Source organism: Pelodiscus sinensis, chromosome 2 (genome assembly GCF_052426305.1).
Source record: "Pelodiscus sinensis isolate ZL-2025 chromosome 2, ASM5242630v1, whole genome shotgun sequence".
NCBI lineage: Eukaryota > Metazoa > Chordata > Testudines > Trionychidae > Pelodiscus > Pelodiscus sinensis.
Window position 1 is genome coordinate 179,197,449 of NC_143053.1, and position 13,689 is coordinate 179,211,137.

Sequence of the window (13,689 nt, forward strand, 5' to 3'; positions counted from 1 at the left end):
TTTCTTGGGGAAGACGTGTATCTTCAGAGTAAGTTCCTCAGATATGTTGAATCAGAATATGACAGTTGTAGCTGAAGGCAATATGTCTTCTGTTCTGCAGCATCACATCTCCACACCAAGTGTACAAAAATATTTGGCCGGCTTAAGCTTCCATGTACAAACTTTAGGATTATCAGGAAGTCACTATCAAGTACAGTTTGTAGGAGCTGCAGAGCTATACCAACTACTCATCAGGGATGCAAGTTAGTTTGAAAAGCAAGCCCTTGAGGATGAAATAATGTTGGATTGGTGCAGGTCTTTAACCCATTTCCACCAGCCTACATCAGATATCTTGCAGTTGAGGCTAATAAGTAGGGTTAGGGATCTGCATTCTAACTAAATGATAGTTTTGAATTATATTGGCTAGTGTGGGGGATGGGGGGAGGAGGGATCCTACTTTTAGTGATTTCATTTTGGGGTGAAGGGGGAGGGGAGGGGAGATACATTTACTCTAGTAGACAGCACAACTTTTCCAGGCTAGCTACATCACTATCTACTGTAGACATGGGCTGGTAAAGAATTATTAGCAAACCTAAAAGTCATTTTATATTCTCCAGGGTACGATCTTGACTGTTGTGTTCCTTTAATGCCCCAACCTGAGGTACCTTTTACTGTACACTTATAAACTATGAGAGATGCTCTCAGCCTCTAGCATGTAAAAATTACTACTAGCCGAATTATGAGAATTCTAGACAGCCACCTCTGAATTACAGTACAGCACTACACCAGAACATTCCCATTTCTGGACTTGTTCTCATTTTGTATTGTCCAGGTCTTTCTTGGACAACACAAGCTCATTTTTAATAGAAAAGGATATGCACAAATCCTGTAATTCCAAATGGAAATTTCAAAACTTTCAAAGCAAAAGTTTTAACAATTACAGTAAGATTTTAAGTGATTACAAGAAATGAAGCATAAGTCATTTTTTTTTTTGCAAGAAAATAAATGGTATGCCACCATCTAGAAAAGTACAATATCATGCTTGTGCAATTTACTACCTGGATGAGTTTCAGCCATGTCCACCCACCCCCCCATCTGATTTTCCTTTCCTTGTGTAGCAGATGGTACAGACAGAGAAAGAGGGGAGAAGATGATTTGTGTTCTCTGTTCTCGCTTATTTTCCTCTTGAACCTCGAGGAAAGCTGGGGATGATTTTCAAAGAGAGAGGCTGTTTTCATAAGAACCTTCAGCTGTTCCTTGACTAAGCTGTACATTTCTTGCTTACACTCTTCTTCCTGCCAATGAATGGCTGCTTAACCAAGTGATAGTCCATTTGATTATGTTGACAGCAGGCTAAGGCATCAGTTATGTCTTAGGAACTGATTTGTGCATGCTTTTCTACTTATCTCTCAGTGCTGTCATGCAGAAAAAACTTGGCATTCAATGTAGTCACACTTTACCAGGCCAGAAGTCAAATTATGAGTGCCTAGTGAGGTAGCATTTGAATATACTTTATACAAAAAAAAAAAAAAATCAGTCTTGCAGAATGGGTGAACATAGGGATACAGACTGTCTCAGCATGTTAGCCAGATTGTGGCTCCTAGCTGCAGATGGCATTCACTGGATATTTTGAGAACTCTTTACACATAGCGATTAAGACTTTTTATTACCATATTTTTTCCCCTCTGTTTAAAAGCTAGTGTGGCAGAAACAACTTGCTAAGTTTCTATCATCTTGCTAGAAATGTGTGTGCGGTTGGATGACTTCATGAGAATCTGTTTTGACTTCCTATTAAGTGGGGGGGGGGGGGGGAGTAAATAATGGTTTTGCTAAAACTTAAATGACTAAATTTTAATACGGTATTATATGAGAAAATTACACCCATCCCAAAAAGTACAAATTAGGGATGTAAACAAGTAGTTGAGTATACTATTAACCCATAAACCAAGATTTATGGGTTAATCTTGACTAGCATCCCCCCCTTGCTGCCTCTGTATCAGCCTCTGTGCCACCTGCCTCCCTCCCCCCGCCTGCCTCTATCAGAGTCAACCATGCATGGGAGGGTGGAGGGGACATCTCGGGCAGAGGGGTGGTCTTAGGCAGAGGCTGCTTCGCAGCAGCAGCCCCTGTGCATGTGGTGTCCGAGGCAGCAGTGCAGGGTGGCCTGTCTGCACAGGGAGCTGGTTTTTAATCTGGCTTTCCTTGTGGACTGGCTCTTGCCTGTTACCCTGTGCTGCTGCCTGTCATACAGAGGCAGCAGCATGAGGTGGCAGGCATTCCCCAGGAATGGGGTCAGAGTGCACTGGCTGCCAGCCCCACCCTCGGGGACTATAAAATAGTTGAGTAACCGATATGAATTCTTGTGGTTACTCAACTATTCTATTACCTGCTATCTAACATCCTTAATACAAATCAATTTCACTGACCTTATTTTTTAAAACTAGACTGGTGACTTGATAAGATTATAACTAGATTTTCATTGGAAATTCAGGATTTATTCCTATCTTCAAAACAACTTCCACCATGTTTTCATTGTCATGTCTCACTGCAAAAGCAATTTTAAAACTAAGTTAATTGGTGGGACAATTACTGGTGTACTGTCTCTACATTTCAAAGATTTGTTTGAGAAGTGGAAAGAGTTCAGAAAAACTATTAAAATTATTTGAGGCCTTGAAATAAAGAGCAAGTTGAGTGCCTTGATGGAGTACAACTACCTACCTGTCAAAGATTTAATAGCAGAGAGCTCTTTAATATAAACATAGACTGCGATGGATTCTCAATTTCTAAGTCGTTTAATCAAGGCTGATCTTATAAAAGATGTGCTTATAAAAACGAGAACATTTGCCATTTTATAAGCATTTATAAAGCTGTCTACACAGCTCCTTTTTGCGCAAAAGCCTCTTGTGCAAAAACGGCCCCTAATTAATTATGCAAATGAAGCGTGGCAATACGCTAATCTGTGCTTCATTTGCATAGACTTTTGCGCAAGAGAGGTGCAGTGTAGACGTAACCTTCGATCAGGGGCTATGCATTTATTTTCTATTATTGGGGGCTATTGTCTCAATAGCTTAGGCTGTAATCTAATGCCAGAAAGAAATAGAAATTGCATTTTTAAACTGGTCAGTTTTAAAATACTAAGGAAACTCCCACAAAACAATTACATCAGCGGCTGGGGATACTCAATTTTCAATACCAGGTTTAACTTTACCCTGTTCTTCCCTGATCAATCTCTGCTATCCTAATTACAGCCTACATACTCCTATCATTGTAAACAAAACACTACATACAGACTTGTATATTCCAAACCCACCATTAAGTAGAGAGAAAACTAGATGCCACTCTTAGGGTATGCCGTTTTTCTGACAAAACTTGAGGAACGTGCACACTGCAATTTTGTTCAGCAAGAAAATCGAAAGAACTGAGGTTTTTTTCCGGCATTGGTAACCTTCATTCTATGAGGATGAAGCCTTTTCGCGAAAAAGGCGTGTGTGGACAGGGAAGAGGGAGTTCTTTCGGAAGAAGAGGAAATATTGCAGTCTTCCAAAAATCTTGTTACCATCTGTGTTTATTTCCAACTCTCCTTCCACTCAAAAACCCAAACAAGCAATTTTTAGTCATTTTCGATGCCATGACATTGATCATGATAGTCCCAGCAAGGATCAAAATTTCCCCTACCTAACCAGTAAGGTGTGTGAATATCCTTAAGATGATCCTTACAGTTAGCACAATTTTTTTCTTTTTTTAAAAAGTTTAATCCTCCTTACGTTCACGTTCCTTTAATCAATGTCTTTTAGGCATTTATACAAGCCCATGATTAATTATGTCTTAAATGTTAATGTATCTGTAAGCCTGTGTGGTTTGTTGTACACAAGTTTCCATTGACAATGTGTTGATTATTTTTAGAATTAGTTCGAATGTTTATGTAAACTGAGTAAGGGAGAAACTAAATAGAACCATTTTGTGTTTACTGATTGTTACACAAAATCATTTTACATCCTGTTTCTAATATACATGTTGAAGTGTTTATATCTATTATATATTTAAAGTGTGTGTTTGTGGATTGATTTGTGCAAAATAGTCATGCTTCGGGATTACCTATAGATACCAAATTTTGCATAAACAATCCTGCCACTTAAATTAGCTGTAAGCACTACTTTTTACACCAGAATCTGCTGGATGAAAGGTTTAAATAATTATTTTTGTTTTTCATTGGAAAAAAATCATGACATTATAATTAGAATTCATAAAAATATTTGCTAACAAAATTAAAATCGAGTAATCTATTCAACTGTCACTTTAGTGCAAAGAAAATGTTTACTGTTACAAATCACAAAATAATTCAAATTAGTTATGGAAAGAGTAATGGAAGCTTTATGAGTTTCTGATTCAAATTTACTGTGTATGGTAATTAATTCAATAAAATAAGTAGTGTTTGAAGTTGAAATCCTACAAATTCAAAACTGTTTTTACTTCACTTTTGCAAGCACATTAATAAAAATTCTATTACATATATTTAATTTCTTGAACTTTCCTATAAGGATAATCTACATAAAATGACTTTGCTTGTTCAACAAAGGACCTCATTGCTAGTATTTACTATTTGGTACGCTTATTTCTGTTTGTTACATTCCTGTAATTGGTTACTTCATGTTATGTCTTAACCATTTTTCCAGTAATGCTAGCTAGCTGAGATAATGCAAGACTATCTAAAAGAAATTGTACCAGTGTTGTGTTATGTAATGTACATTGTGTTAAAAAAAAGTTTGCTATTTTTAAGTTAGATTCTTTCTTGGAAAATATGGTTAACATATATCCTGTAATATTTAATGTAGTACTTGAGTCTTGTGCAATCTGTTTTCTGAATTGTCTTTTATTATGTAACAAAAATACTTAAATGGAAGCAGAGTTTAAGTGTGTAATATACTTTTCAGTATGAGAAGCAATTATGTTGTGGATTTAAGTTTTAATTTGCACTGTTAACTGACTTAAGTAGCTGAGAATACTGCACCATCGTCCGGAATGATTTCACAGTTCTAGAACAAGGCTCTTGGCACCGTGTCCAGGATGTTAGGTAGAGGAGGATCATCTAGCATTCTGGACAGTCACAGCATTTGTACACAAAGTAAGTATTGGCAGTCTGAGTAAGTCTGTTCACAGCAGACTCTGTTTTCAAATCTATATTGAGTCTGTATGCGGCCATATCTCCCTGTTAAAAATGAGCTATCAGTTTGGTAAGGTGTCCATGTTAAATGGTCTTTGCTAGGACTATAGCAAAAAACCTGGTCAAATAGTTCTGCTGCTTTACAACAGTTAAGTCAAGTCTTTGGACAGGGTCGTAAATAAGATCACTCTGCTCCCAATTTTGGATATTAGCTGTCTTTGTGCTTATACGGCTTGACTGAGGTCACACAGGAAGTCAGAGCTGGAACTCAGGCATTCTGAGTCTGTCTAGGGTTGCCAGATGGTTTCAACAAAATGCCGGACACACTTGGCATTACATCACAATCTACATTACATCTTATTTAGAAAATACTGGACATTTATATTTTCTCAATTTATTTCCCCAACAGAAAGCTCAAATACTGGACTGTCCAGTTCAAAACCGGACACCTGGCAACCCTAAGTCTGTCCAATGCTTTAACCACAAGGGTATCCCTTTCAAGTAAGCACCTTTAACACATGGGTGTTTTGCTGCCTGAATACCAACATAAGGCATTATTGTGTATATAGCAGTCATGCTTATTGTGTATATAGCAGTCATGAAACTACTGTACAGCAAGAAGAGTAAGAATCATTGTTACATGTAAATCCAAGACTCCTGTTGAGAGCTACTGTGTTTGTCTGAAAACCTACCTGGATTTTTTTACTGACAAATCCATAGGATCCCAGCCCTGTTGTAAAAGAAATGCAGAGATTGGTAATGTAGGAAATTGCTTATGCAAAATGTTGAATAATGGACTAATCCTCAAATATCATGCATCCATATACAACAAACATTGGCAATACTTTTGCATATCCTATTGTACAACCTTGCTAAAATAGCCTAATGAATTGTGCTTGGTGTATGCTATGTAGCGGTAGCTGTATATATTGTCAGTCTGTTGTAACATCTTTTTACTCAGAACCAAATCTGGGCCAGGTCCAGGTTGCACATGATGTAGGAGTGCTTCCTAAGATGCTTTATAAAGTTATAAGTAGCATATTACAAGTTAATAATTTATACATTTTTTCAACAGAATTTCAATATGGTTATTTAATATGGTTCCATGAATGCCAAGAGGATGCAGTATGAGTAAATTTACCACAATTAATATTAAACAGAATTTGTTGCATATTATGAAGTGGTATAAGAGTGTATAAGGATGAAGAAAAAATACACTTGTTGGAATTCTCATTGAAAAATTTACTAAAATTCACTTAAAAAGCTGAGTTTGAAAGACAGTATAAAAATCCTCTATGAACATGACTCGAGAGAGTAGCAAAGACATGACAGAGTAGTCTGCCTCTGCTCTCACATGAAACTTAAAAACAGGGTGACTATTTATTATGACTGCAAGGAAAACCTTAATAGTGCAAATCCAGCAGTTTAAAAAATGAGAGTTAGTGAGCAGTAATATCATTGAAACCGTAGCGGAGCTGTTGAAAGCGGAAAGATTGAGAATGTCCCTGTGAGTGAGCTATTTGTGTAAAACAAAGGAACTATAAAACAAGGGCAGAAACATGATTTTTAATAATGGGCAGCTTGACAGCTGGAGAAAACATTACTCCATACATCTAAGAAACCTGTGTGGGCAGACTACTGGAGTTTGATGGGACTGGTGAATTGAAAAGAGACTGCTTCAAAAGTTCTCTGAGTCAAAGTCACTTTCCACTTTCTTTCTGCCCACTACTCCCTCCTAAGCCATTACTAAGAAGAAAGGGGTAAAATTTTCCTCTGTCTTCTACCAGATGCTGGGCAAAGATCGGGGCTCTCTTGTTTGTCTACTTCTCTTCTGGGAGAGAGCTGGGTCTTTACATTTCTCCTGGTTGCTACCATCACCTTCTTGGTTACCTGAAAAGTGTTTCTGTCCCTTTCCTCTCATTCCCTCCCTTTCTTTCCCCCGCCTCCTACAGTTCAGTCCCCTTCAGATGCATGGAACACCCCTCAGCCTGACCTGCAGAAGTGGCCTTCTATCTTCAAGTACAAATGAAATGAAGATACTGGGACAATTTGTGGCATCTCTTACAGCCTCTTTAATTTCTGCTATTTACAGGATATTGGGGGTTTTTTGCCTAGTTAACTCAAATTATTATCTATATTCAAATTAATTCTCAAATTAGCTTAATTCTACATCATAACATTCAAGATGCACAGGGTGGTTGTATTAACTGTTCACAGGCAGAGCTAATTTGAGGGGTAGCTAATACCCCCTAAACAGCCAGCCTAATTCAAGTTAAAAGCACCATCACACTCTAGTTAAGGGATTCTCTCTGTGGAAGCGCCTCAAGTTGGGGCAACACATGAATTCTAAGTCAGATTAATTCTGCCCTGAAGATAAGTTGTTAAATCATTTTCCTCTCACACACGGGGCTTCTTGAGTCAGATTCATATACTTTGGCAAAATCCAGAAATTATGAGGTTCACCTCATACTTTTGGCCCCCTTGCCTGTACCCATCAGTTATTAACTGTTACTATAAAATATATGTGAATTTGCTGGCATTGCTTAAGCCCGTGGTCCCCAACACGGTGCCCGCGGGCGCCATGGCGCCCGTGGGGGCATTTCTCTGCGCCCGCCAAGTGCTCAGGGCTGGCCTGGCCCCGGGCACGTGGCGCACGCGCGGTGCCGGAGCCGCCCCGGGTGCGTGGCGCACGGTGAGCGCCGGCCCCGGGGACGCCGCAGATTCAGCCCCCGCGGCGCATGGGGGGGAGAGAGCGCCGGCTCCGGGCGCGCGGCGCTTGGGGGAGGGAGGGGGGAAAGAGCGCCAGCGCCGGCCCCGGGCGCACGGCGCTTGATGGGAGAGCGCCGGCCCCCGGAATGCGGCTATGGGGGGGGCCCGCCCCCGGCTATGGGGGGGCCCGCCCCCGCCTCACCCCCCCGCCTCACCCCCCCGGCGCCCGGCGGGCGAACGGCCACACCCCCTGGCGCCCGGCAACCCCAAAAGGTTGGGGACCACTGGCTTAAGCCTTCTCTCTGCAACATTGTGACCTAAATAGCCAGACTCCTGGCGCATACCCAGTTTTCCACTACAGCCCTCACTAACGTGTTATTAATTACTTGAATGGAATATGGTCCAAAAGTTGGGTTATATGTGTGTTATTAATTATTTAATTTTAACACTGAAAACAAGTCTGTGTTGGTTTTGCTGTGGTTGAGGAAACCCCTTTCCTCATGTGACGTCCCAATCATTGAATTAATTGCTCTCCTTAAATGGATATACCCTAATCTCCATTTACCACACTTAGAGAACTCGGGCTATGTCTACACTCGTGGCTTCTTGCGTGCGAAATATGCAAATGAGGCTAAGCGTGGAATATTGCTGAGCCTCATTTGCATACCTAATGAGCCACCATTTTTGCAGAAGAGGCTCTTGCACCAGAAGGAGCTCTGTCAACACTGCCCCTTCTTGCGCAACAAAAACCCTTTTGCACAATGCCGTTATTCCTGAAAATAATCAGCGTAGTGGCATTGTGCAAGAGGGGTTTTCTTGCACAACAAGGGGCAGTGTAGACAGCTCCTTCTGGTGCAAGAGCCTCTTCTGCAAAAATGGCAGCTCATTAGGTATGCAAATGAGGCTCGGTAATATTCCACGCTTAGCCTCATTTGCATATTTCTCATGCAAGAAGCCGTGAGTGTAGACATAGCCCCTGGGTCCAGCCAGACCAGAACAGGATTTGGGGAGCCTGCACAGGAACATGTCTGGGCAGGGGTAGTGACTGTGTCCAATCTAAAGGAGCTCCACTTACCAAGCCACTCTCACCAGAATGGAAGTACAGCAACTGTGAAGGCTTCTGCAGAACTCTAGGTTCTGCTGTTACTTCTTAGTCAGGATGGTGGGAAGAGAAAACTCTCCCAGGCACTCATAGCCCTTATATTCAAAATCTGTGAGATGCCTCAAAACAATTTACAGTGAGGGGAATAGAATAGCATTATAAGTTTATTTTACAATAATGAGCTGGTTAATTTTAGAATTGAAAATGAAATGGTTTTAAACTTGGTTAGGGACTCAATTAAATAACCTACATAGACATGCACAGAGACTATAAGCTAATAGTGAGTAGACAATATATTTATATGCTTAGATCTTTGGAGCAGGGACGTTATATGTGTAGGTAAAATGTCTAGCATGATGGGGAGGCCTAATTGCTGAGCAGGGTCCCTAGGCACAATGCACTTGACAAATAATATTCACGATTAGAATACTCTGAGCAAAAACCTCTGAATGCCCCCAGAACTACTGAGGTAGAGCAGGGGTTATGCTGGTATTGCTTGTCTGATTCTACAAACCTCCTCAGATAAGACTCCTGTTACAATCAATGGGAATTTTGCCTGAGAAAAGCAAGCAAAATTCTCCCCAAAGGTAGTAGATGCTTAATTAGGAAGGATTCCTTAACAGTGGGTGGTGGCTGCACGTAGAAGGCAGCATTAGTATTACAGGTGACTGACACTATTTCCTAGAGAAGGATGATTCTAGCTAAGGCGGCTTGTTTCCTTCCACCGAGAAAAAATATGCAGTAAAATGGTAAGGTTCATGAAGGCCCAATACTTTTCCACAGATGTATTTACATAAGAACATAAGAGCAGCTGTACTGGGTCAGACCAAAGGTCCATCTAGCCCAGTAGCCTGTCAGCCGACAGTGACCAGCACCAGGTGCCCCAGAGAGAGTGGACCGAAGACAATGATCAGCCATTTGTCTCCTGCCATCCCTCTCCAGCCTCTGACAAACAGAGGCCAGGGACACCATTTCTATGCCCTGGCTAATAGCCTTTTATGGATCTAACCTCCATGAAATTATCCAGCTTCTCTTTAAACTCTATTATAGTCCTAGCCTTCACAGCCTCCTCTGGCAAGGAGTTCCACAGGTTGACTACACGCTGTGTGAAGAAGAACTTTCTTTTATTAGTTCTAAACCTGCTACCCATTAATTTAATTTGGTGTCCTCTAGTTCTTCTATTATAGGAACTAATAAATAACTTTTCTTTATCTGCCCTCTCCACACCACTCATGATTTTATAGACCTCTATCATATCCCCTCTCAGTCTCCTCATTTCTAAACTGAAAAGTCCCAGTCGCTTTAACCTCTCCTCATATGGGACCCGTTCCAAACCCCTAATCATTTTAGTTGCCCTTTTCTGAATCCTTTCCAAGGCCAAAATGTCTTTTTTGAGGTGAGGAGACCACATCTGTACACAGTATTCAGGATGTGGGCGTACCATAGTTTTATACAGGGGCAGTAAGATATTCTGGGTCTTATTTTCTATCCCTTTCTTAATAATTCATGTTTTAGTCACTGGTTAGCTAAATTCGTGTGTGTGTGTAAGTGTAAGATTTATCCAGAATATTGTGTGTGTGTGCGCGCGCGCGCGCACGCGCGGCGCTCAAGTTTTTGTTTTTTGGAAAATAAACTGAAAATACACATGCTTAATTTAAATCATTGTTCTGGGGTGGGGTTGGGGATGAGAGGTTCAGTCTGCTCTTGGTCAAGGTGAAAAGCTTTGGGCAAGGTGCAGCTCCAATGGCAAAACAGGAGGTACATGTCCCCCAGCTGCAGCAGGTCAAGGTTTGTCTGCCCCCTATGCCCCCCTAGTCAGAGTGAGGAATGCAGCAAACTGAACTTTCTCCTTGCTCTAGATGAAGAGGAACAGGCAGCAACATTCCTGGATGAATTGCAGGGGGGGGCTTCGACCCATCATGCTCCCTAAGGGGTGACTGGAGGGTGGAAGGCTTGAGTCTGGGGCAGTCCTGGATGGAAGGCAGTGCTCCCAGCCAGCCTCTTTCACCTGCCTGGTGAGTATCTCTTTTCTGTAAGGTTTTCTAAAAGCAATCCCATTCCAGGAACATACCATTTTCCTGCCTAACCAAACCCTTTCCTTGCTTTGAGGTATGATAAGAGGAAGCTGTATGCTGAATTTGGTGGTCCTAGCTCTTACCTTTCAGGAGGAGTTCTTGAACAAACAGAAAGCGGCACAGATAGACACTCTCTCAAATACATAGTAGATAATAGAGGGGGCCCAAAGTAAACACTGTGTTGTAGGTGAGATCTCATCCCCTGGCAAAAAGAGGGTGGTTCCCTGCTACATTCAGAATGTATCTGCATGCTTCTGGAAGTACCCAGGAATAAATCCAGTAGAAAATAGGCTGTGCAGCAGAAGAAGCTATTTCGTATTCAGAGGAGGAAGCACCCCTTGCAAGTAGCTGCAGAGTGAAAGGCTAGGGCACTGGCAGTTAGAACACAAAGAAAGCCTTCTCTTCTACTCACTCAGAATTGTAATATAGAATGGCACAGCCTTATATAAACAGGCACAGTAGTTTTGCTAGGAGAAAGACAAGACACATATGACTTGAAATGTTCTTCTCTTTGAGTGGTTTCTTTGCTTAGTTCTTCAGGTGAAAAAAAACCACACTTTTGTTTCTAATACCCTTTTACAAAAGATTTCTCTGTACTATTTTTCAGGCCACCCTAATACACGTGGCATGAAGCAGTTATCCAAGAAGACGTTAAAAATCCAGTTTCGAAGGGATGCCTGTGTGAAGTGAGTGAGAATTAAGGGTGTGTCTACACAGAAACCTGCAGGTGTGATTGCAGCACCAACCGCAGTTAGCTTTGATCAAGTTAACTAAATAAAGGTGGCATAGGCCAGCCCACCGGCCAGTCTGGGACTGTGGGGTATGTACTTCAGTAGCTAACCTGTAGCATGTAGCCACGCTACTGCTTGAGGGAGGGTAAGCTAGTTCAATCACAGCTAGCTTGGTATGCCTATGTGCTGTCAGTCCCCGTAATACACGAGGTTCGAAGGGATGCCGGAAAGGATGAGACTGCAACTGGGGGTTTCAAAAAGCACAAACTGATTTTATTTTGATGGCGCCAGACAATCATCAGAACAAAAATTAAACAGATTGCCAGACAACACAAAACAATTCCCTGAGGCTTTTCTAAATCACAATAATTTCCAATAACTGCCCAGGGGTTAGGAACAGTTGAATTAACACTGGTATTATCCATAGGGCTGAGTATTTACACAACTTTATACAAGGAAACAGTAAAAAACCTAAACCACAACTATTTATAAACTAACTTAGTAACTTTTTAGCCACTGTCACTTGGCAAGCAATAAGGACAACTAAAAATCAATTAGGATAGGGATGATGGTGGTGGTGGGGGGTGTTATACCAGTTCTGGAGACAGCAGGAACACAAGTACCGGTCACACGCTCATAAACTGTCTCCACTCGGGTCGACCAACTCGGAGTACGCTCAGTAAGACTCAAGAGCGGGGGGTGCAAGGCGTCTGGGTGATCAGGCCAGGCGTTCACTCAATGCGAATCCCCAGTGAGAGAGGGGCTGCCTGCCTGTTTTATTGCCTGTGAACTTATCACCCCATAGGTTGGTTTTTGCTGCAGTGGGTGGAGTAGCAGGCCTGAGCACCAGTCAGCCCATTAGCTGATCTGTTACTGCAATGGGTGGAGCGAGCAGGGGAAGATTATTAATTTACATGCCCTTATATGGAAAACACTCCACCTCACAGACAGAGCCCCCTATACCAGCCTCAGAGGTATTACAGGCTATGGCTCCCTGCGACGGGCAGCCATTTCTGATGTTCTGTCTCGGACATGTGCCACAATCCCATCTCCCGCCGGCTGTCTACTCTAGACAGAGCTTTGGAGACATAATTCCAGACAGTGTGTCAATTTTTTGATTTCTGTAACTCATAGAAACCCCAGCCAAAACCAGGGTCCCCATTGCGATAGGCAGGGGAAACAATCCCTGTCCTGAGATGTATGCTTCCTGATCCAGCTGAGAGCCATGTTCCTCCAATAGAGTATTTGTAAAAGTTTCTGTGACTGAAACAAAGCAGGTTATCGCTGCAAATGGAATTCAGAGACTCTCTTCCAACTTCTGCTTTCCATGATTGCTTGATGATCTGGCAAAATGTCTGCAGGAGACAAGAAACCTGTTCTCCTACTTCCTTCTGGCGGTGTAAATCAGGAGCAATGGCACTGAAGTCACTAAAGTGATTATAGAGCAAGAGACAAGGGAACGAGGTTGAGACCTTGGTTTAGGGTCTTATGGTCCCGACACAGGGGAGACTCCCATTGATTTTGCTGACTTTTATTTTTCCCTTATGACCATAAAATACAGGCAGTCCCCGGGTTACGTACAAGATAGGGACTGTAGGTTTGTTCTTAAGTTGAATTTGTATGTAAGTCGGAACTGGTACATATTGTAGGGGAAACTCTGGCCAAACATTTCTCCAGAGCTCAGTTTTATTCTCCCACACCTCACTTCCCTCAGTCCTTTATTCTCAAGCTGAGGGGTCTGCTGAGAAAAGCCGCTCCGCGTCTCCCTGGTCTGCTGGGAGGGTGCTAGCTTTGCGTCTCCCTGGTCTGCTGGGGGGGAAAGCAGCTAATGCGGGGTTGCCTCACCCCGTTTGTAAGTAGGGATCCGATGTAAGTCGGATCCATGTAACCTAGGGACTGCCTGTAGTCCAAAACTAGATTTGCAGAGGCAAA